The sequence below is a fragment of the Castanea sativa genome, chromosome 1 (genome assembly GCF_040712315.1).
Source record: "Castanea sativa cultivar Marrone di Chiusa Pesio chromosome 1, ASM4071231v1".
NCBI classification, from domain to species: Eukaryota; Viridiplantae; Streptophyta; class Magnoliopsida; order Fagales; family Fagaceae; genus Castanea; species Castanea sativa.
In genome coordinates, this window is record NC_134013.1 from 71,524,304 (window position 1) to 71,550,012 (window position 25,709).

Genomic DNA, 25,709 nt, shown 5'->3' on the forward strand with positions numbered 1-25,709 from the left:
CAGATTTTTCATTTGCAGATTATGTCTCTTTGATTTCTTTCCTTATTTGAAGCTTCCAATCATGGTAGATGATCCAAGCACTCCAGCTGCACGTCCTTAGACATTTAAGTATGGTCCTTTAGCTCTATTTTAATTCTAGTTTGTCCTCTATTCTCTCACAAATTCCTGTAAACTCATATTTCTCACATAATTTCCTAAAAATAGAAAATTACACATAATGAATGACATCTTATTCAAGAAATTATGTAAAAATAAATAATAGGGACTAATGAAAATCATGGCTTAATTATACAAATTAAGCATAGTAATAAGGAGATAACGCCTACATAAATAAATAACAAGTATACATTTTAAGGCGTTATCAGCTCTCTTTAACAGTTCTACTCGGTTTTGCTTGTTTCTTCGTTAGCAAATTCATCGATTCCAAGTTTTTCGTCACTGTTCGAGTGCTCCAGAGATTAGGTCGATTCTTCACTTTCACCGCATTTTTTATGTCCATTACCCTTCGATCTCCTTTCTATTTCAAATGCACGAGCTAGGCTGTCTATTTCATTTCCTTCCTCGCCATTTTCTTCAACAAATTCTTTTAGCTTTGGGGGTTTAGGGTTGGTTCGAAACTTGAAGAAGAAAAGAAAGTGTACTTTTCGACGAATGTTTCTTACGGGTCCCACCAAGAACAATATCCATTTATTATTGTATCCTATGAACTTTGGGGGGGGGGGGGTGAGAAAATGAATCCATGTTTGTTTGCGTGTATTGGTATGTGTGTTTTGTTTGATTTTTTATTTTTTAAAATTCAAGAGAATGATTTCAACTTTGATGGATGTTTCAAAACAATTTTAAAAATGTGTGGTTTCAGTTGGTGCAGTTTGTTTTCTAGTAATTGAATAAAAAATCTGGGATTCAATCTTCTCCTAAAACAATATTACAAATAATATATTATAAGCTTTTATAATAATGAAAACAATATTATTTAATCTTTATATAGAAAGGAAGAAAGGAAAATTAAATGTTGGGTTTAGAAGTAGTATCGTAACTATTGTCTATGGATTGAGATTAGGTGCAATAGGTATTGCACTTGATGTAATAGGTGCGAGTGGCTGAGATTTTAAGTTGCAAAAAGCAACTTTAAATCTCAACTATTGAATAAAAAAAATTAAAAAAAAAATTAGTAAAAATATATTGTTAAAGAGAGGGAATTAATTGCATGGTACAATTGCATATAACAATTGCACCAGATCTCAATTCATTGTCTATACACTATAGGCAGTTTCATTTTTGGAAACTGAAGTATTAATTGTTTAATACCAAGTTCAACTAAATACTACTATTTCTCAACTACCAAAAAAAATTCAATAATTACTAACATTAACCAAAACAAATTTGTAGACAAGTATTCTATTCTTTCCTACTAAAACCAATGCATCTAAAATTTTACATCCCTTAACTAGGTAGAAAATCATCAAGCACTAATATACTCCATAAATATCTCCATCTAATCTACAAATATTTTCTTTCAAAATTTCAACAATATGCAACAAACTTCTAAACCATCTATAAAGGCAATCATACATTCATACCATCTGTCCAACATTTACGTACATACTCAACTCCAAAACAACAAAATATCAAGGGTTTAACATGCTCCAACAAACAAGAGCCCAAAAACCTAGTTATTAATCTGGGAGGGAAAGTTGACCCGGTCTACGAGCTTAAAAAAATATAATATTTAACAATTCAAAATATTACTTTATCTATTTTACCACCCTATTTGGTAAGGCACCTACCATAAAAGATATTATATTTTTTATCACTTTATTAAAATATAATTTCCTTAATCTTTTTTATCCTCTACATCTCTTTCTCTGCGTTTATCTCTCTTCTCCCAAACAAAAATGCCTACTGGCCACCGCCACCATCAGAAACCCAACCCACTGCCACTGTCACTGCCACTGCCACTGCCCATCGAAACCTACTGCAAAACCCACCGAAATCCACCGAACTGCAAAACCCAACCATCGCCACCAGCCACCACCGCCCACACCCACTGCCACAGCCACCACTAAAACCCATTGCAAAACCCACTAATAACCAACCCATTGCCACTGCCCATCGAAACCCACTGCCGCTGCCCACACCCACAGCCACACCCACAACCTCAACCCCCATCCACCTGTGGACGACTAAATTTCTTAGTTCGAAATAAATCAAACAAGTAAAATAGTTTCACAACTACGAATTTGTATTGATAAATGTGTGGTACAATTCTCTGTAATTACAAAAGGAGTGATCCTCTGATTCGATCTCCTTGAAAGATTTATTGATTGTAATTGTGGTAATGTGATTTTGATTTGAACATAAGATATTCTTCAATTTGGCTGAGGAATGGATCGAAGATCTTTGAAACAGAATTACAATGAATCTCTGGCTATGAGCTTGTTAGAAATTCTTTGTTCTTCGTGTTCTTCGTGTTCTTCGTGTGTTCTTCGTGTTTGAAGGTTTGTGGTGGAAGTTCTTCGGTGCTTTAGAGGCTTGATTCCGTAGAGCTTCGTTGATTTATGGTTTGTTGAGGTTTCTGGAGGCTTTTGAGCTTGATTCCAGTGAACTTTGAGATTTAGGAATATGATTTGGATGATTCCTCTTTGATTGTTCTTCGTATTTGAAGGTTTGTGGTGGAAGTTCTTCGGTGCTTTAGAGGCTTGATTCCGTAGAGCTTCACCAATTTGTGGTTTGTTGAGGTTTCTGGAGGCTTTTAAGCTTGATTCCGGTGGACTTTGAGATGCGGACGAGTAGTTTGGATGATTTTGCTTCGAATGTTGTTTGTATTCGAGGTTGAAGTTCTTGAAGTTCTTGGAGGCTTCGGGGTTTGATTCCGGCGAGCTTCTGGATTTCCTGAACTCAAGATATCTTCTTCCTTCTGTCCCGGTCATCCCGTTCGTTCCTCGTGTCCCCCAAATGTTTTAGGAAGGCTTCTATTTATAGGAGTTTAGGGGTAGGTGAGCGACACGTGGCGGAGTTTGATTGGTCCGCTTATGTCATCGCTTACACGTGCCGAGTGCTTGTGTCACTCGCTTACACGTGCGAGGCTGCACGTGTCATCGCTTACATGTGCCGAGTGCTTGTGTCACTTTGCTTACACGTGCGAGGCCGCCCGTGTCATCGCTTACATGTGCGGAGTAGCCGCTTGTGTCATTGCTTACACCTGCCGATGCGGTTTCATGCCTTTATTTCAATGACACTTGGCAAACTTCTATTGGTTTACGAATAGCGATGGCAAAACCTAGGTTGCCGGTACGTGGCGCTTTGTAATTGGTTGTATTTTGTGGACTTTGGTAGTATGATGTGTCAGCTTGTGATAGGTCGGGAATTTTCCCTCTCTACAAATGCCCCCTCGAGACTCGTTCATGCACACAAATTTTTTTTTTTTTTTTTTTTTTTAGAGTGTGGTGAATGAATGAGTCTTGAAAGAAAGTGGATTCCTTTTTATACTTGACTCTTCTAGTGAAATAGCTGAAGGTGGTGGAGCTTTTAGCAGGATGAAGTAATTGCAGAAGAGTAGTCCCACCCATATGAAAGGTTTTGATGAGACTGAGAAGGGTCTGCTCCCGTATTTGAATATACTCGTGTGACCGAGCTTTTCGAGCAAAGGTTAAGTCAAAGTAATTTCGAGAAGAGTATTCAATGGTACTTGGAGTGGGTTGGTGGGGGTGAAAGTTATTTGCAAGAAGTTGGATGTACTTGCAAGATTGAAACATTTCGGTAGATGTTAAGTCGAGGTAATTTCGGAAGAGTATTTTGGATTGTTGGTGGCGATCACGGGGTGTTGAAGATAGAGAAGAGGTGAGTATGTTGGCATACGGCATGCGAGCTACGGAGCTAGCCTCTTATTTTTAAGGACTTCGGTGAAGTTATATTCAAGGGTATACTTCGGGTCACGAGAGAGAACATGTGGGAGTGTGGTTGAATGTGCTTGCGTTATCGCATCACTCGGAGTTAAGTTGGGGTAATTTCGGAAAAGTGTTTTGGGTTTGTTGATGTTGATGGTGAAGAAGATAGTGATGAAGCAAAGTGGATGGGTGAGACATACGACACCATGGCCCACGACCACCGCATGTTGGGGACTCTACGGGTGTAGATGCCTCGGGAAGTACACCTTCGGATGTGGGACTGGCCGCATGCCTTTGAATGAAGTCCGTCGGCAAGTCGTTGAATGTGCCTGTGTAAGCGGACCATGCGACGGACATTAAGTTGAAGTAATTTCGAAGTATATTTTTCGAAATTCTTCAAGCTGATCTTAAGTTGGAGTAATTCCGAGAAAGTGTGTTTTGTGGTACCGCAACGATGACCTTTGGACCCCGTGCTGGTGGAAACATGGAATGAGGCTTTGGGGACCCTTCACCGACACCAAAGGCTAATTTCGATGAGCTTGTACCTTGGAGGTCATCACAAGTGTTGGATGGGAGACAATTTGTAGGATACCCCATAACTTCTTACCATCTTCACTTGATGCAACTTTATTGGGAAAGCATAACAAATGAAAGATGGAGCTAACTTGTGATCTGGTTTTAGAAACCGGCCAAGTTCTTGTTTGTTCCGAACCACGCTCGATGGGAGACCAAAGCAGGTTGAAGAGAGACTACGGAAGCCCCGGTCTTAGGAACGGTGTCTCTCGGACTTGGATTTCTGTGAACCAAATCCAGGAAAGCATGGAACAACGATGCCGACCTTGTTATGAGTAACTCTATGAACAAACGTGGTCATTATGTGAGGAAACAAAATTTGTTTGAATCCTAAAACAGTGATGATGTTGTGAGAAGGGTTACACCGAACCATGAAGGGGTTGATTTCAAACCGATCATGAAGTGATCTTGGTTGCTCGGTATTGAGAATGACAAGACCATAGTGAGAAGCTGGTGAGAAGGAGGATTTGAAAATTTGAAAGAAGCAAATCTTCATTTCATGACTCGATGTATGTGTTTTTTTTTCTTGATAGATTTAACGGATCCGGCCCTCCTATTTATAGTGAAGAGATGAAGAATGGTAGGCGGGTGGCGGATGAGACTTTTCGGTGGGAACGGTGGATGAGAATGGTAGACGCCGAATGGGAACGGCGGATGAGAATGGTAGGCGCCGAATGGGAACGTTAGGTTGAAGACCGTGGCACCGACGAAAATAATAAGGTGAAGTAAGTGGCCGATGTAATTTCGATTTTGAAACATACTTGTGAGAGTTCGTCGTTTTTGAAAGGGAGCCTTGATCAAGTACGGGAGGATAATTTTGAGGGGAATCCAAACCAAATGGATGGATCTCAAATTATGATCTTGAGAGCTTAAATTTTGGACACGCTAGTACTTTGGAGAAGCGGGTGTAGTTTTTAAGTCAAAACAAATACACGGATTTCAAAATCAAAATCTTTGCGAAAACTCCGATAGGACAAGTTTTGCTTGAACATCTTGATCTTTAGTCGAAAGTTTACATCAAAGCCAATAGCGTAGAATCACGTGATATTTGACGATTTTGGATTCTCAAATGAATAAATAAATGAAAATTGGAAAGTACACGAAAGATTGAACAAGATAGGTCAATCGTAAAAATTGTGACTATTGGTCAAAATGTGTGCAAAGGTCCATTTTTTTAGAAAGCCCGGGCCCATTGTCAATTTTCGAGTCTCGGTTGAAGAAACGGGCCCAAAATTGGAAAGTACGCGAAAAATTGAGTAGGACAGGTTTGTTTTGAAAATTTTGACTTTTTGGTCAAAGTCCAAGTTAAATACTTAATTTGCCAAGTTTTTTTTTTTTTTTTTTTTTTTTTTTTTTTTTTTTTTTTTTTTTTTTTTTTTTTTTTTTTTTCAGGCGGTCCGGATCCGGGTCGGGTCGAACCGGGTCTAAGCGGGTTGGACCGGGCCGAGGAGGATGACGTCATCCGTGACGTCATCAGCCTGGAGCGCGTGTCACGCGTGGCGCGTGCTCGCGCGTGAGAAATCACCGGCGCGTGGGAGCGCGTGGAATCTTCTTGCGGCGCGTGGGAGCGCGTGCACCTGAAGCTGGGATCGCCGGACATTCTGGCGGCGCGTGGCGGAGCGTGGCCCATCGTTTGGGCTTGAAATTTTCACATCTTGTAGCTTTTAGGCCGTAGAAGACTGCTATGTGGTCTGTTTTGTGAAATTGTGCACAGATTTGCACAGTTTTGATGGACTAAACCGGTGGTCATCGCGAGCGCGTGGTGGCGCGTGGTGGCGCGTGGCTCATCGTTTGGACCTAAAAATTTCAGGTTTTGTAGATCGAAGGCCGATAGCTCTAATGGTGGTATCAGTTTTGTGAAATAAAGTCTGGATTTTCACAAATTTGGTCGAGAAAGTCGTGGGTCTTTGTTGGACTTATGGCTTTTTCTTTGGTCTAATTTTGCGGTGGCCGCCTGGACATGATGCAGAAATTCTGGTGGCCGCCCTGACAGGATGAAGACATTATGGTGGCTGCCCTGACAGGATGAAGACATTATGGTGGCTGCTCTGACAGGAGATTTGAAAATTCTGGAAGGGAAGCTTTGATTGTTGAACTTTGTTACTTCTCCTCCTTTTTTCTTGTCTGTTTATCCCAGAAATTTTCTATATAAAGCCCTACGGGCATGCATACATTTATTCAAAGTGTAATCTTCTGAATAAAAGTGTAGAGATTTTATTTTATTATTATTATTATTATTATTATTTTAAATTCATTTATTTATTTGTTATTATTATTAAAATTTTAAATTTTTTTTTTTTTTTTTTTTTTTTTTTTTTTTTTTTTCAGGGAATCATGATGCTTTATTTCAAGGATTCGAAGATCGGGCAAGAACCAGCCTTCAGTCTTCTTCTCCAGCTTTTAAGATTTTTTTACTTTTTCTTTTATCCTTTGTTTAGCCATGCAATGAGATTTTCTTCTGACTTCGCTTTTTTTGTTGTTGCTTGTTTTTGTTTTGCAGCTCAGTTTCCTTGATCTTTGGGTTTTGATATCAAACTTCACGCTGACGTTCTCATAGAAGTGTTTGCCTTCATTTGGTGACTTTGTATTTCATTGATAGCAACGTTGCAAGGACGTATGCCTTCATGTTGTTACATTCTTTTCTTGCATCAACAATCTTTTAGTGATATTCGTCTTTGCAACGACGTTTCCATAAGGATATTCAGCTAGACAATAATGCTATCGCCCATAAAGTTTACGTCAACACTTCATTTGCACAAAAGCTATGCCAACATTCATCTTTGCCATGAAGCTACGTCAACACTTTATTTGCACGAAGCCATGCCAACATTCATCTTTGCTATGAAGCTACGTCAACACTTCATTTGCACAAAAGCCATGCCAACATTCATCTTTGCTATGAAGCTACGTCAACACTTCATTTGCACAAAAGCCATGCCAACATTCATCTTTGCCATGAAGCTACGTCAACACTTCATTTGCATCGAAGCGAGGCCAATAGTCCTATATTGAAGTCGTGCCGACATCCATTTTTGTCATGCGTATCGTGTCAACACTCCATTTGCACGAAGCCATGCCAACATTCATCTTTGCGATGAAGCTACGTTAACACTTCATTTGCACAAAAGCCATGCCAACATTCATCTTTGCTATGAAGTCGTGTCAACACTCCATTTGCACAGAAGCTATGCCAACATTCATCTTTGCCATGAAGCTACGTCAACACTTCATTTGCACGTAAGCTATGCCAACATTTATCTTTGGCGTGAAGTCGTGTCAACACTCCATTTGCACGAAGCTATGCCAACATTCATCTTTGCCATGAAGCTACGTCAACACTCCATTTGCACGAAGCTATGCCAACATTCATCTTTGCTATGAAGTCGTGTCAACACTCCATTTGCACGAGAAGCTATGCCAACATTCATCTTTGCCATGAAGCTACGTCAACACTTCATTTGCACGAAGCTGCACTAATATTGGCCTTTATAATGAAGCTTGAAGTTTCAAGAAGCTCCCATCAAGACTTTGAGGATGCAAAGAGATGCCAATAAAACCTTGAAGATGTGAGAAGAATGCCGCCATGATTTTGACATTGCACGAACATGCCCTTAGAGGAGAGATGATGCAACATCAACTTCGGATGTTGGAGGAAGGTGACATTGTCCGATTTTAGAGACTTGATGTGAAACAACACCACTCGGAAGGGAGATGATGTGGTTCGAATTTCGGTAGTTGTGAAGTGACACATCCTAGAAGAGAGACAATATAGCCTAGACTTGAAAGGTACAAAAAAGATGCCCCCGAGGAGATAAGTGATGCAAAGTATACTTCGAGAGACGTGAGAATATGTCCACAAAGATGAGCAATGCCATGCAGACTCCATTCCTTGCAACGAGAAGGTTGAAGATTTTATTTTACTCCACAACCGAGAATCAAGTTATCATTATTTCAAGGAAAGCTACGTAACACCAATTCTTTGCAACTATCACTTTCTACCACAATGATCTTTGAACATCATATAATGAGCAATTGATTGATCTTAAGCGACGCCTTGCCAATCAAAGGGTTCTTGAAAGCATGTTGATGACCTTTGGACAAACTCTTCAAGCTAGACTGGCAGTCCTTCTTCTTTTTATGTGACTGAACTTAGTGAAAGTACTAGCCTGCCTACGTACCTCGGAGAGGGATAAAGTCATTTACGTAGTTCAACCAAATTTTTTTTTTTTTTTTTTTAATTTTTCTTTTGCTTTGTTTTTGATGATTTTTTTTCTTTTGTTTTGTTTTTGATGATTTTTTTTTCTTTTGTTTTGTTTTTGTTTTTTTTTTTTTGTTTCTTTTTTTTTTTTTACAAAAAGGGAGGGCTCACGTGTGTAATCCTCGCCCTACACCCCACGGCATTTCATGGGTACCAATTGTGCAATAGTGGGTATCATCTCTAATCGAACCCGAGACCTTGGCCTCAAGGGTGACATGGACATCCAACCACTACGCCACACTCACAAGTGGTGACATAGAGTGGGATTAATTTCTCCTTATTGGTGCACTTTCAAAGGTAATGGAAAAACATCATGTACTCTTGTAGTGCTGCAGTGGGTAGTTTAAACTCTTACCGAGGAGCAATTCTTGATTTTCAAGCGTAGAAGCGTTTGAGGAACTTCCCATTGATGGGGCCGATCCTTACACCCTCCTGGTCAATCAACTTGTAAGCTCCATTGGTGTTTTGCCCCGCGAGAGTTGGAAGTACATCACAAGCAATGGTCACATGGTTTTGACCCGACAACTTCATCAAGGTCTAGATCAATCTTGTTTTCTTTGGCAAGCTTCATGATTTGTTCTTTGAAGACGAAGCATTTTTGAATTGGGTGGCCAATGATGCGATGATATTTGCAATAGTTAGGGTCATCAACTTTCCCTATGTCTTCTGGTCGCTTGCATTCTGGCAATTCAACCGGCTGTAATTGCAATAGTTGTTCTAAGATGTTTGGCACATCTTCATTGGGGAACGGATATGATTTTTGCTCACGTTCCTTAAAGGTCGACGACGCACTTCGTTCTTTTGCCATCCTCCAAGTTGTTTTTCATTTGTCTTTGCTCCTCTCCTTGGAACCCTAACTATGGTAGTGTTAACGGTTATTGGGTCTTTGAGATTGCCTTTTGCATTCCCGTCATTCATCTTTACTTCCTTTCGCTTTCTCCTCGGGTATGGGAGGTTTCATATTTTCATGGCAAGAAATACTCAATTCCATGTCGTGCGCACGAGTTGCCAATTCTTCGAATGTTCGGGGTTTTACCCCTTGTAGGATGTACGAAGTCCCCAATGCATGCCTTGGATGCACATTTCTACGAGCAGATATTTCGCATAGTCTATCCTTACAATCTAAACTCAAAGAACGCCACCGATGATGTAGTCAACAACGGGTTCATCTTTCCATCTTGCTTAGTATTGGTAAGCTCCATCATGCTTATGCTACGGCGTGTGCTTGTAGAACCGGTTGAGGAACTCCCTTTCAAGTTGTTCCCGATTATCGATTGACTCGGGTTCTAAGTACGTATACCAATCAAAGGCATTCCCTTTTAGTGAACGAACGAACTGCTTTACAAAGAGGCCCTGCGAGTCCCCGCGTTCTCGCAAGTTTCTACAAAGTGAGCAATGTGTTGCTTAGGGTTTCCCTTTCCATCAAATTGCAAGAACTTAGGGGTTGGTACCCATTTGGCATTCTCATATTGTCAATGCGTTTTGTATAAGGTTTTGAATACATGAGAGAATGTGTGGAAGAACCTCCATATTGTGCTCGTATGGTGTTCGTTATCATGTCCTGCATTGTTGGACGGATATTGAGGCCATTGAGGTGGATTGTTCTTGTCGGGGAGTGTTTTCAATTTCTTTCCCTTCATCATCCTTTGCGAGATGCGAATTTATGACCATGGCTTGATTCACCAAGATCTTGTACTTCGAGTTTGTTCATTAAAGTTGCAATTTGGAGGTCCTTATCTTCAAGTGCTTTTGTGAGAAGGACGACCCTTTGTTCCATTTCAGCCATCTTTTCTTCCATGGTAGAGGTGTCAGTCATCATGACTGACACAACTTCCACAAGATGATGGAGAAGGAAGTGATTTGAAGTGAGCACGTGAAATCTCATCTTTTGGGTTCCCTTTGATGAGAGAGAGAAATCGTGCGACCAGCTTCTTGTGGAGGAAGAAGGGGATTTGCCCCCATACTTGAGGTGTTCCAAGATGGAGATGTCCTTGTTGATGACCTTGTTTCTTTTAAGAGGGTCTAAGGAGATGATTGTCTGGACCTTGGCTTCCTTGGTTGATTGAGATTGAAGCTTATTGTGAGCTTTAGGTTGGCTACAATTGATTGCTCCAATGTGACTGTTGGTGGTAGCCGTACCAAGTTTAATTGAAGTAGCTATTGTTGAAGCTTGAATGTTCTTGCTAGAGGCCATTGAAGGTGGTAGCAAGATGATGAAGATTTTTTTTTTCTTTGAAGAAGAATGAGATGAAAGGCAGAGATGTCCCACTGGGCGTGCCAGAATTTGTGGACGACTAAATTTCTTAGTTCGAAATAAATCAAACAAGTAAAATAGTTTCACAACTACGAATTTGTATTGATAAATGTGTGGTACAATTCTCTGTAATTACAAAAGGAGTGATCCTCTGATTCGATCTCCTTGAAAGATTTATTGATTGTAATTGTGGTAATGTGATTTTGATTTGAACATAAGATATTCTTCAATTTGGCTGAGGAATGGATCGAAGATCTTTGAAACAGAATTACAATGAATCTCTGGCTATGAGCTTGTTAGAAATTCTTTGTTCTTCGTGTTCTTCGTGTTCTTCGTGTGTTCTTCGTGTTTGAAGGTTTGTGGTGGAAGTTCTTCGGTGCTTTAGAGGCTTGATTCCGTAGAGCTTCGTTGATTTATGGTTTGTTGAGGTTTCTGGAGGCTTTTGAGCTTGATTCCAGTGAACTTTGAGATTTAGGAATATGATTTGGATGATTCCTCTTTGATTGTTCTTCGTATTCTTCGTTTGTTCTTTGTGTTTGAAGGTTTGTGGTGGAAGTTCTTCGGTGCTTTAGAGGCTTGATTCCGTAGAGCTTCACCAATTTGTGGTTTGTTGAGGTTTCTGGAGGCTTTTAAGCTTGATTCCAGTGGACTTTGAGATCTGGACGAGTAGTTTGGATGATTTTGCTTCGAATGTTGTTTGTATTCGAGGTTGAAGTTCTTGAAGTTCTTGGAGGCTTCGGGGTTTGATTCCGGAGAAGCTTCTGATTTCGAACTCAAGATATCTTCTTCCTTCTCGTCTCGATCCGTTCGTCTGCGTTCGTGTCCCCCTAAATGTTTTAGGAAGGCTTCTATTTATAGGAGTTTAGGGGTAGGTGAGCGACACGTGGCGGAGTTTGATTGGTCCGCTTATGTCATCGCTTACACGTGCTGAGTGCTTGTGTCACTGCTTACACGTGCGAGGCTGCCTGTGTCATCGCTTACATGTGCTGAGTGCTTGTGTCACTGCTTACACGTGCGAGGCTGCCTGTGTCATCGCTTACATGTGCGGAGCTGCTTGTGTCATTGCTTACACCTGCTGATGCAGTTTCATGCCTTTATTTCAATGACACTTGGCAAACTTCTATTGGTTTCTGAATAGCGATGGCAAAACCTAGCTGCAGTACGTGGCGCTTTGTAATTGGTTGTATTTTGTGGACTTTGGTAGTATGATGTGTCAGCTTGTGATAGGTCGGGAATTTTCCCTCTCTACACCACCAAAATCACAAACAAAAACAAACCCAAAATCAAATCACAAACCCACTTGAAATCAAACACAAATCCTAACTAAAAATCCCTTTATTTTCAAACCTTAACAACCAAACCCAAATAAAAAATCTCATTTTTCAATTCCCAAACCCACAGATCAAACAGGGAGCCAAAAAAAAAGAAAGGAAAATAGAAAGAGCTTGAGAGAAGAGAGAGTGGCCTTGAGATTCCCACCATGAAGCTGTTGGTGATGGTGACGTTCTTGTGGAGATTGTCCATGGAGGTTCAGCCTTGGAAGGGAGGAGCTTAAGCTATGAAGTAGAGAGAAACAGGAGACACGAGAAAGAGAGAAGTGAGAGAGGAGAGAGGAGAGAGAAGAGGAAAAAAGAGAGAGAAAGAGAGATCATTGGAATAAAAAAAATAATTTTTAGTTTAACATAACTGAGAGCTGTTATATAGTGTAAAAATTTTTGACATTTGAGAGTTTGATGCAGTGGGTATTTTTACGGGTTGGATGTTAAATTTGACTTTTTAGTATTTTTGATGTGAATGCTCAAAAATAGTCAATAAAGTGGACCAATTAATGTAATTTTTAACAATTTACAAACTCAGCCGGGTTAATAAAACCTAGTCAAGTCACACAGGTTTCTTAATACCCATCGAGTTGCATCAGGTTTAAATGGGTCATGTACTATTCCGATCCAATTGATCACTTGGCTCGATCTATGTGCTAGGCCACTAGGTCATTGGTCCACTGGTCAGGGCAAGCCAGGTTTAATAACACTGCAAAAAATACATCAATACTTAAAGGAAATCGAGTCTTATGGGTTTTACTTATCTTAATTAATAAAATCTTTGATGATTGAATAAAAAATCTAGAGTTGAATCTCGACCTACACTAAAAATCGATTGGTGTTTTAATATGATAATAAAGGACTAAATATCTAAATATCCAACTAAAATTTGTGTTTCCTTGTTATATTTTGTATCCTTGCCCGTGCATTCACATGTGTTAAGAACTAGTTACACTAAAAATCAAAATTATGGAGAAGGATAGCCTGCTTGAAGAAGTTACATTTGCTCTTGCTTAAAGAAGGATTTGAAGCAAAGAAGTGAGTGCCATTACTTATTCTACAACTTGACTAAAATATAGGCATTCAGCCTTCAGCTCACTTTAATTGCCTTTTGTTATGTATCCCACATCAGGTTAAAATGAATATTCAAAGGGATACTCACAATAAAAGAACTTGTAGAAGGTTAAGCATAAAGACAAAGCATTTATATTGAGAGGAGAGGATAGGAGGGCTCCAAAAGTTCCCATAAGGGAAGTTTAATATACTCCGCGTAGAAAAATATGGTTTTGTGTTCCTCTTAACTCAACTAGTATGTCTTTTACCGAGATTTGGATTTGAATCCTGCCTACATAAAAAAAAACTTATTAGTGTCTTGACTTGATGATAAAAAACAATTAAATAGATGTCAATCATACCCATAAGTTTTAAATTCCATCTATCAAAAATAAAAATAAAACTTAGAAAACATGGTTATTTGACCAAAAGTGGGTTCCAAAGTAAAAGAAAATTTTAATTCATAGGAAACTTACTAGAAAAGTTTTGAAAGTCAGTAGGAAAAACACATTATACTAATAAGCAACATATAAACTGCCCTTCTTGTAAATTTTTACAAAAAAAAAAAAAAAGGCTATCCCAAAGTCTGTACTGATTGAACCAAAGGCTGAAGGACATTCTTAGCATTGGCATGGTCCCACTCTAGGGCTTCCCACATGTTTGTTGAGATTCTTTGTAGTTTAGGTGGAGGAGATGGTTGTCCGCCAATAAGGGGTAGAGAGAGAGGAATTCTCTTTAGTTTTGGACATCCAAATACTTGGATTACTTCGAGAGAATAGCAGACCATTGTGCCCCTATAAATGCTCTCCAGTTGTGGTAGATTATCAAGGGACAGATACCTCAGTTGCGGAAGCGATATTGTGAAATCATTATTAGCAGAGAGGTTGCTGCTCTCACCCAGCGCATATTCATGTCCTGTTGCTATTATTTCTTTCATTTGCTTACAGAGAGAGACATCAAGAGATTCCAGGTTTTTAAGGTGCAGCAGCAAGCTGACCTCAAACAGCTTCTTCATACTTCGACAGACATGAATGGATAAAGTTTTTAGAACAGAAAATGTGCCAGGAGACAGTGGTGCAGCTCTTTCTCCCCTAAAAAGGTCACACAAGTTGCACAAGCTAATAAGTGCTAGGGACTCAAGGTTTTCAAGTAGTATGTAAGATGACTGTTGAAGTATGCACTCTATTCCATTGCAATCAAAAAGTACACAAGTCTTTGATTCACTAGCATTGTTCAATGAAGAAATACTGGATAAGCTGATGATATCATGACATTTGATAATTTGTAAGGTCTGAATGTCACTTGGCAGAAGAAGCATCATATCTTCTCCTCTGCCAATATTGCATTTTGTAAACTGTACTTCTTTTTGAAAAGATTCCATTTCTTCTTCAATTGCCTCATTCCCTTCTCCCACTCGGATGAAATAATTGTTTGGTCCTTGTTCTTGCAGACATCTCACATATGCATTAAAATCATTCTGGTCATACAACTGGCCTGCAAAAGTTTCTAACTTTCTTAGGCTTGCCACTTCCTCTCCTTTCACTTTCAAGGTTTTTGAAGCCCCATAAATCATAGGAATTGGAGAGAAGTGAGTTTAGGTAATATCCCTGAAGGTATAATTTCCAGATTGCGTGCATAGAGATTAAGATACTTAAGACTGACCAACATTTCCATACCTTGGGGTACCTCCTTGATTCCACTATGACTGAAGTCTAGCTTCATTAACACCTTCATCTTTGCTAAGGAGGGCACATACTTCAGTCGGTAACAACCTCTCAGCAGTAAAGCTGTGAGATTCTCCAACCCAGACACGGAATCTGGCAAAATCTCAAGGCCAGTATCAGATAGATCAAGAACCTGGAGTGCATGCATATGCACAAAAAAAGAATTTGGAATGAGAGTCAAAGTATGATTTGATGATAGCAACAGGGTTGAGAGCCTACGACACTTGGGTGATAAGTTGGAAGGGACTTCCGATATGTAGTTGTGCATTAAGGAGACCTTCTCAAGATTCTCTGCCCACTTCTCAATGTCTGGAAAATTCCTCAAATACACACCAGCTTCTACCAGGAATCGAGGACTTGTGCTCGTGATCTGGAGTGCCATGTCTTGAATCAAATCATGCATTTTCACCCACTTCATATCCTTGTTTTGGTCCACAACACTTTCTAGTAGGCAAGAATTTTCAAGCTTATTTAACATAGCATGGCCCTTGTCAAACTCTGCACGCTTGTTCTTCATTCCTTCTATTACTCCTCCTGCAATTAAATGCTCTATCAACTCCTTTCTCCCAATCAAAAAGTCTTCTGGGTATAGTGCACAACAAAGGAGACAATGTCTAAGTCTCTCATCTTGCAGATGAATATAGCTAAACTTTAGCTGTTCATATACCTTCCCCATGTCATTGAGGCCCGATGTAGAGACTCTCAGTTCGTCCAATGCATTCCTCCACTCACAATGGTCAACTACACCCTTCATACTTCTAGCTATTGTGATAATTGCAAGTGGCAAACGACCACACTCTTTAGCAATATCCTTTGCAATTGTTTCTATTTCTGGAGCAACAAGGTCACGTCCAACTTTTTCCAAGAATAAATTCCATGTTTCATTTTCAGAAAGAAGTTGCACTTTGATTTTTTTGCATCCCATCCTTACACATACATCAGATAATCGAGTTGTTAATGCTAATTTGCATTCATTATCTCTAGTAGGTTCCGGGATCCCTACCTCCTCAAGTTCAAATTCTTCCCACAGATCATCTAAAATTAGAACATACCTCTTTCTCATTCTCAACGCTGCCAGAAACTTTGCTGCCCTTATTGTTTCACTTTCGTTTTCTGAAAGGCCTAATTGAAAGGCATGTGCAATTTTACTCTGCAATTGAATCACACTGGTTGCCTTTGGTACAGTGACCCATATGGCATTATTAAACTTACCAGTCTCAATCAAGAGCCGATTATAGATATGTTTCATGATGGTTGTTTTGCCAACACCCCCAATTCCATGAACTGCTACTTTTCTGACATCATCATCCATCAAACATGCCCAAATTTCTTCCATATTTCTTCTAGTTGTGTCACCTACTATTATTGCGGTCGGCAGCATCACCCTATTGCCATCAGGACCATCAACTACCAAACTGTCATTAAAACTACCCTTCTGATGAAGCTCTTCCACTTCCTGAATTTTTTTAGTAACAAGTTTTCCTAAATGAACGCGTGAGAGAAATTTCCCCTCTCCAACTTCTTGGTTTATGGTTTCCACTTCACCATTCATCTTTTGCACATTTTCCAACCAAAGCTGAACCGCTTTTTTTAACTGTTTCCCTAAACAAAGCTCTACATTCATTCTTGATTCAATGTCCTCCTTCCGACTATTCACTACTTCCAACTTGTTATTGGAGAAGTATCATCTTTTCTTCAAGGCTTCTATGATATTTCACACATTTACCAATTGGAGCCCATATTATTTTTGCAATTTCTAAGATTGTCCCTGACAGCTCCATAATTGAATTCCTGCATAGTTAAAAATAGGCATTAGAACTTAATAAGCACATTTGGTCAAATCTTATATAAAAAGAAGCATATAGAAAATGCTTGGCCAAGTTTTCAAAAAAAAAATTGGAGTGACTCCTACTTAATGCTTGGCCATGTTCAGAAACAAAGACTAGAATAAAATGCTTGATGTCTCCTTCACTCTCTTTTCAGACAGATCTTTTGCAGCTTGGTAATCTGTATGTTAAATTGGAAATATATTGAGTATTGATCCTTAGTTTCTTACAATTTGAAAAATGTTTTTGCTTCTGCTCCTTCAATTGGCAATACAAAAATTTCCAGTATTTTAGTTTAGTTACTTTTTATTGAATTCCTGTATGGCTATTCAGATTTTATGGGAGAATGTGTGATTGACACTGAGTGAGGGTCCTAGGAGTTTCAACATAAATTCTTTATTACAAAATATCTTTTAATAGCTTCACTCCCCATAATATTACACACTTAATCGAAAGAAAATTGTTTTGTTACGGTTCACCAAGCTGCTAACAAGGATGGGGACTCAACAATCAATTTTTCAAGGCCGAGATCAACACGCTTCAACAGATTAAGTCTATAAATACTAATAAAACTCCACGTGAAGATAAGAGCACCGCCCCCCCCAAACATTTCTCAACTCAACTGAGTTCTATTTAAGTCTTGTTCATGTTCTGTTCTGCAAGCTGTATTTGTTTTGTTTTCTACAGCTCTGTGTATGCCTATTCTTTTTCTCTGTACTTTTTCTGTCCCATAAAATTCATGTACCAAACAAAAAGAAAATTGCATCACTTATACCAAAAGCTTAAGCTGTGCCCTTCTCAAAAAAAATAATAATAAAAGGCTTAAGCTGTGTGGAGAGGCTCAAAATTATGACTACTTATTTTGATACTGTGATAAACTATTACTTGCTGTAAACGTTAAGATGAATTTAATCATTAATCTAACAATTACCAATAAATAGATATTCAATTTAAGCAGAAATATCCGTGGATCTAATAGTGAATGAGTGATCTTGGTCTGCATTTTTTATAAGGGGACAACCCCGAGTGATTAGATTTTCTCTTTCCATTCATTGAAGATACAGGCAACTTAGAATATTACATGAGAAATTAAACACAGAGAAAAGCTGAAGCAATGGTCCTTAGACCAAATAGCATCCCCCAATAAAAAAGGAGTAAATGATGAGATCACAATTCAACACAACAAATATGTAAGTTGTATGTGCCATTAAAATAAGAAATAATATGAAGTACCTGGCTTGATCACAAACTGGTACCACTTTGGAAAGAGGTCTGAATCTATTCAAAGGATGTATAGAAGTAACATTAAGAAGGCTAACACTCGATGAGAAGAGAAAGGAAATCAGGAGAATAAAAATAGCAAGTATTAGACCATGACTAAAGATGGGAAATATTATGTTGACTTGGATGGACAACAGCATAAGGATAGGTTATCTACTTTTCTTGCCATGACTACAAGTCTACGAGGGTATTTTCTATGTGAAAAGAGTTGTATTAAAGTTGGCATAACTCCATTATTTGTGAGGCAATCTAGTCAAGTCATTAAGAAACATAGTAAAAGGATTTCTCCATTGAACCCTATTTTGGTCTAGCCAAGGGAAAATTATCAATGGGACTATCGTCTAATATCTCACTCTTCAACAAGTGGGATCCACATGCAAAGAGAGGTTGATCTCAAGATATTGTCTCACTTCACAAGATACTCTTCCTATGTATGGTTTTCTTATTCTTTTCCTTGTGAATTATCAAACAAATGGGATGGCCAAGAAAAAGTCCTCTCTTTCAGACTCCATATTACTATATGGGAAACAATCGGTGGCACTGTTGGTCAAGGTAGCATTAATTCTTCCAAGATTTATGTGTTATTTTGTTCCAAATTGTATGGTGTTATCATATTTTTCTGACTTTTTTTTTTTTTTCGTTGTATCACATTTTTCTGACTTGAGCTTATTGTTTCTAGAAGGATTGCACATTGTATGAAAGTCTTCTTCATTCATAAATTAGTTTATACTAGTCGGAGACCCACGCGATACGTGGGAATATATAATTATTTTGTAATATGATACAATTCATAATTTATTCTCTAAAAATTATTGAAGATAGTTTTCTCCTAAAAAATTTAACTATTTCTAAAATTATTTTCCAACTCTCTATCTCTACAAATATATCATTATATTATTTTGAGTTTTTTTTAATAAAAATTTTAGATATGATATTTGTAACCCAATAATGGAGGGACATGCCAACACAACATTAGGTTTCCCATTTTGCTTCCTATGTTGAGATTGTTTCATATTTTAATTCTTCTAAATTTTGAGGTGCAACCTTTGTACAAGTTGCTAAATCCTTAATCCCTAAAAGTGATGTCTAGTTAGTTACCAACAAAAAAGAATATGACCACAAAAAAAAAAGAAGTAAAGTGAAGTTTTATAGATTAGAATCATCATGTACAAAAACTTATTTACAATAAGGTAAATAAATAAAATACATATTAAACAAACCTTACTTCAGCAAAATGATCAAATTTAATAGACCTTCACTCATATCAATTTCCATCAAAGACCAAATTGTCAAATAGTAATGTGCCATTAATTCCACCCATGTCCACTACAGACATTTATTGATGTGTCCATATACAAATCACTCAATTGTCATTGTTTTGAATTCCCATAGAAAATCAAAATAGTGTGTATACGAATTGTAAGTGAGTGAGTCACTTGTATTGCCATAACATGGTCAAAGTTGGTGGCAAACTTGCTAAACTCGGCCAATTGTTCTTACCTCGGAGAAGATGTCTATTAACATTCCAGGTTATGAATTTCAAATGACTATGAGAAGTTATTAGATTGTATCAGTTGCTATGCCCAAAAATAACAATTGCTTCTTCCTTCATTGGAACACATCAGCAATATCATATTGTGTTTAATAAAAAAAAGAAATAGTAAAATCCAAAAGAAATAGTATTGTTAATATTTGTCTAAAACTCATGTACATAGTATTCTAGATATTCAAGAAGAGAAATTTCTAAAAAGAAAATCAAGTTGTTAAAAAAATAGCATAATTCAAAATCTAATACTAAAAACCCAATTATTGTTCATGCACACAGTATTATAGATAGCTATTCAAAAATCAAGAACCAATTAATTTTCTATCCACACAACAATTAGCATAAAGCTAGGTACTAATAGAATTTAAAAATAATTCAGTTCTTTGAATTTCCACACTCCTAAAATACCAAATAATTTCTCATAAGCTAAACAATCCCCAAAGTTATTCATCAACCAAAGAAGCCAACTAAGGTCCCAAACATAAAAATTCTAGCCATAACACAACAGTCTACTCAAGCTGACGTACTTTGAAGAATTAGAGTTTCCTTTAAAATATTAAGATAAAAAAAATTAAACTAATACATCCCTAGTTCCATACAAAAAAAAAAAAAATTAAGATTCAAACTCTACTCTCTTTTCTCTTCCATTTTCCCACAATTTCTGGGACACCAAATAGTCAAATTAAACAATAAACAACAAATTATTAGTATAAGGAAATGACAATCTAATATAATTGACATGTATTGAACCATAAAAAGAAAATTACCAAGCACCACCCAAGAAAAGCAACAAATTTATTCTTTTTTCCTTCTAAAGGTTCAAGAAAAGAATGGTTACCAATTGATTAGTATGACCTTCAATAGATTAAAAATCCTCCAATGATTGTGAGTCTTGATCATTGACATCTGTCAAGGAATTGACAAACGAAACAAAGATAAAAATAAAATTTAGTTCAGCATATAAGACGATTGGAAAAAAAGAACAATAGCAATTTCTCTTTGATGAAAATGAATAACACTCTTACTATAAAACAAAGACCAAAATTAAAAAACATCACATTGAAGTTAATTGTCATACATTGTAGCAAACATATTGAGAGTAACATTCCTAAAGTCTAGAGAAGAGCAACCATAAAACAATTTATAACAAACATGATCAAATGCCCAACTCAAATCAATTTTAAAAAAGAAAAATATATATTTTAATAGTTTTGAGACCATGAAAGCTTAGTCTCGTTCATAATGAAATCCTAAAATTGAACTACGTATTTTTGTCCTAGTAATGAGATGGGAATAAATAAAAAAAAAGAATAAGAATAATACAAATAGCAGAACTCATTTTGAGTACCCTTTGGACATGGGCTACCAATGTTCACCTCTCATCTACTTCAGTTTCATTTGTAAGCTCTAGAGTCATTTGATTGGGTTTTGGCAGAAGAAGTTGAGCCATGACCAAAAGAACGGAAAAAACACTCAATAAACTATCGCATTGAAGGCCATACCGGTGACTATAAGAATTCCATATAATAGTGGCATTTCAAGATTCTGGGTTAATGGAGAGACACACGATAGATTTCGAGATAAAGTATCGGTGACTATAAGAATTCCATATAATAGCGGCATCTCAAGAGGCTGGGTTAATGGAGAGACACACGATAAATATGGAGGTAAAGTAACACCTGAATTTAAGAAAAGACTCAATAAATGGCAATCGGTAAAACAAAAATATAAAAAAGAAGGAAAGAAAATAAATGATGACATGGTGCTGATGTGGCTTAACTGGAGCGTAGCAACAATAAATACTACGCTGCAGCTTTTATAGAGATATATATTAGTATTATGCCCGTGCAATACACGGCTTAATCAAGAATCATGTTTGAACTAAAGAAAATAAGAAAATAGTTTTTAATTTAATTAAAATTAATTAATAAAATAGATAATTAAAATAAAGTAAAGAGATGTAAGCTTTTATTTTAAGTAATATAATGAATCTAAGATTAAGTTTAAAAAAAAAATTCATATATAAGTCCAAAATTTTCTATGTAACTAATATAAAAAGAGATAGCTAAAAAAAATATAAAAGGAGTCTGCACAATAATATATTATGCTTTAAAGCTCAATTAATCACCACCTCACATTTAAATGAAAAAAAAAATCTTGAATTCAATAATTAAAAACAATAAAAAAAATATATTAGAAAGCTTATTTAAGTGGTAACCTCAATTTAATAGTTAAGAATTAAGAAAAACCTAAATTATTAAACATTAAAAAATATAAATTACTAAACATTAAAAAATAAAAGTAGAGAGACTTACATGAGAATTGATTTTTTTTTCTTTGAAAGCGAGGGAGGAGGCACCGAATTTCACCCTATCAAGTATATGTGTATTATGAAATAGAAAAAAAAAAATCCTATCAAATACATGTGTATAATGAAATAGGAAAAAAATTGAAAAAAGAAAAAGAAATGATAGAGTTAAATAACCTTGGAAAGGAAAAGAGAACTTGTAGCTTTCAGTACAGGCATCCTTAAAGTATTGTTTAGCTGCAAATATTTATATAAATTTTTTCGACTAATTTTACTATTAAGAGATAGTACAGTTTCATGTTAAACTCTAATATAAAATCTCATCAAATTATTCCCTGTGATCTAATCTTAAGCTGTAAATATACTTGAAGATAAATATGAAAATAAAAAATTGTTGATAACCTTATTTTTAGATTAAGGTAGGCATAATTGATATAGTTTTTTGCATAAGCAAACATATAGTACAAACGATTAAAATCAATTTTTTTAAAAGATAATGATTTAGTTTACAAAATTTTATCTTTTAAAATTTCCATATGTTGGTAGGATTATAGGAATTTTCATTGAGTAAATAACTAAAGATACAATTAAGAAAAGTTATAAAAAAAAAAGTTAAAAAAGTACTTGCAAAGAAAAATTATATGAAAAATACACATGACTAAGTTTATTATCTTCATTTGTATTTCACAACAAATTTATCATGAAATAAATGTGCGCAATTGAAGTAGATGAGTTTGCCTTTTTTTTACAACAAATTTATTGCAACAGCATTAGCATCCTTATTTGTTGAAGTATTCATAATTCAAGAAGATTAGTTTATTGAAACAAATTTATTATAAAATAAATGTACACAATTGAAGCAGATAAATTTGTAATTTGATACAAATATATTATGTAAAATAAATGTATGACTATATTGGTTACCTTCAATTATTCACTGTTTATATGATCTATTTGCAAGAATGGTGTTTCTTTGCTTTTTATTGGCTGTATCTATAGATCTTGATAGTCATAAACTCATAATGGATTTTCATTTTAATCTTGCTAATGATTATAAAATACACAACCAAACTATATGCATATTTGAAAGACAAATCAAGTGCATGTAAAGTGTAAACTATATGCATATTTGAAAAGTAAATCAAGTGCATGTAAAGTGTAAAAAAAATACTTGCATGTGGTGGTAGTGATGTCTTCTTGGCAAAATTTGTTCAAAAGCATTTTTTCCAGAAAAATATTAGATAGTCAACACGCGTTTGAAGTTATTTAGTAAGTTGGACTGTTTTTTGAAAATCGAGTTTGTGAAACTCGAGTTCCAACCCAAAATCGACTTTCTCAAACTCGATTTACGTCAAACCTTGATTTTTAAAAAAAAAAAAAAAAAAGGTGGAACTCGAGTTTAGTAAACTTGAGTTCCATTTTAAAAAAAAATAACAGAACTCGTGTTTACTACACGCGAGTTCCATTTGGGTTATTTTTTTTAAAAGCGTGGAACTCGAGTTTGTTATACTTGAGTTCCACCTTCTTCTTCTTCTTTTTTTAAATCAAAGTCAGCATAAATCGAGTTTGAGAAAGTTGATTTTGGGTTGTAACTCGAGTTTCACAAACTCGATTTTCAAAAAACAGTCCAACTTACTAAATAACTTCAAACACATGCTAGCCACCGAATTTTTTCTAAAAAATGTACTGTTGAGGAAATTTTGCCATGTCTTCCTTGTCAAACTGCTTCTAGGAGAGGGGGAGAGAGACTTTTTTTTTAACCGAGAGAAAGACTTAGTTTGAAAATTAAAGGAGTCATTATATAATAGTAAAATATTAATATTTGGAAGTAGTATTTGATGCGGATAAGATTTCAATTGTGATCAAATTCATCTTCTCCTTTATGTTTTTTTATTTTTATTTTTATGTGTCTTACTCTTTATCTAATTAGTTTTTTTTGTTCCTTGTAATTCATTTTAATTAGAAGTTTTTGTATTCTTGTTTTATCTAATTAGTTTTAGGAGTTATATTTGATTCGGATCGGGTTTATCTAATTAGTTTTTGTTGATCTTTGTAATTAGAAGTTGAAATGAACAAAAGTCTAATATTAATCTAATATTACTTGCTGCAATTCAAGATGCATTAAACCTCTTTTTTAAGTGTAGTATACATTGCTGCAATTTAAAATGCATTAAACCTTTTTTTTTAGTGTAATAATTAAAAAAGAAGAAGAATTAGATTACACTACTTCTACATTGCTGTAATTTAAAATGCATTAGATTTTTTTTATATATATAAATGTTTTCTTTTTAAAATCTAAAAATTTTAAAAAAATTTCTTGAATTTCTGCAAAGCATTAGACTTCTACGTTGTTGTTTTTTTTTTTTTTTTTATAATACACGTTGCTACCTTTTGTTATTATATATAAATGTATTCTTTTTACGTGTAGTATAGTACAATAATTAAATAAGGATTAGATCAGGTGAAGAATTTGAATTGTAATTAAATTAATATATTTATCAACTTAGAAATTATAGAAGAAGGAAAGTTATATATTTTTAAAAAAATCTAAAAAAATTTCTGTAATTTGGTGCAGCCACTTGGCGTAACTATGACTTCTAAACCCAACTTTTATTATATAATAATATATGATATGATATATATATATATATATATATAGATAATTGATTATTTAACCTATTAAATCATTCAAGCGTGATTATTCCAGCACAAAAGTCTCCATAATTTATAGAAGTTTAGTTTGAGGGAAAGAGCCTTCAAATAATTGAGTTTAATTTCATAATGGTATGAACATGAGAAGAATGCAGATTTGATGTGTCTAGCTCTTACAATTAGGTCAATTTTATGGTTGTGATTGTTGTGTATCTTTGGAGATGCCTTCTAATTAGAAACTGTATTTTTTTTTTGCTAAAATTATTGTCCTGTTTAGTTTCCGGGTATTACAAAAAATCAAATTAGTGGAGGCTCTAAAGGGAAAGCCAAATTTTTTTTAGAAAGTTTGAGGTTGTACACTGGGGAAAGAAAATGTTATATTACTTTCTTGTTTTCTTGTTTGGCTTAATTTCATAAAGTGTGGCCATCAGTTGCCCAGATAAATACCTAATTCTTCTGTTTTCCCCGATCAATATAGCCTATAGGTACAGGTGAAGGAGAGCAAAACAACTTAAAACATTTGATTATTTGAAACTAACCCTCTTAGTACTTTTTCCCAATAAAAGCACGTAACTTTGGCTCTTCGTTCTTTGACTCGGCAAAAATAGTCTACTGCATTGACACCAACTCTTCGTGAAATTATTCGCTTCCAGATGACTCTCATAAAATTTCTGGTATAGTATATGTGTGTGTAAGTGTGTGTGTGCAGCTTATATAAATGTCGAATGCTATACATTTGGTTCAGGAAAATGTTAAAAGTTCGGCAGTAAACATTTACTAGGAGCCTTTTTGTAATTGGCCTTAAGGATTAGGCCTAGATCCTTTCCGGCTGATGGGTATACACATAGGGATAGAGAGCACAAGTGGGGGGAAAAAAAGTTAGAAGATGAATTTTTTTCTTTAGTCAAAGCAAAAGAAGGAAGAAATGGGACAGAAAATGGACATGCAAACTATAGGCTGTACATTAAAATACGTTGTGGCCCCAGAAGAGTCGTGAACTCAAACCATCAGATATGACCTATCCATCA

General features: G+C 36.0%; 1 pseudogene; it reads right to left on the reverse strand.

Annotated features, from left to right (window-relative positions):
* Positions 1-13,845: 13,845 nt before the first annotated feature.
* LOC142622226 (putative disease resistance protein At1g61300) lies at positions 13,846-16,849 on the reverse strand (annotated as a pseudogene).
* Positions 16,850-25,709: the final 8,860 nt, after the last annotated feature.